The sequence below is a fragment of the Frankliniella occidentalis genome, unplaced genomic scaffold (assembly GCF_000697945.3).
Source record: "Frankliniella occidentalis isolate FOCC.00 unplaced genomic scaffold, Focc_3.1 Scaffold133, whole genome shotgun sequence".
Classification (NCBI taxonomy): Eukaryota; Metazoa; Arthropoda; class Insecta; order Thysanoptera; family Thripidae; genus Frankliniella; species Frankliniella occidentalis.
This window is the reverse complement of record NW_026267260.1, coordinates 137,236-137,663: the sequence shown is the minus strand read 5'-3', so window position 1 is coordinate 137,663 and position 428 is coordinate 137,236.

Here is a 428-nt window from a genome sequence, read left to right as displayed (position 1 = left end):
AGAGTGCTCATCTTCGAACTCGATCCGTCTCTTTATGATACAAAACGACCCTGAAAATCCCAGGTCTTTCTCGAGTTATCGTACGTACAGACGGACAAACAGACAAATAGACAAACAGACAAACAGAATGAAACTTTTCCGGTCAGTGGAGTTATGGGCTTCGCTAATCGCTCAGCCAATAACAGGTATTAATGAATCCAGAACTTAATTCTGGTCCTCTATATCTGCTTGAGTGCGAGACTTTTTAAGGTGAGATATGTGTTCCTACGAATGTCTCGTCCTCTAAGTTGTCTGATGAAATAGGACAGAGGAGCTTTGTGCTTTCTGATTACAGTGCCTTTGTGCCATTTGTTTCCTTTTCAGTATACATACATATTTAGAAACAAACAACACGTTGCTGAATTTTGAACCCTCCTCCCCCTGCTCCT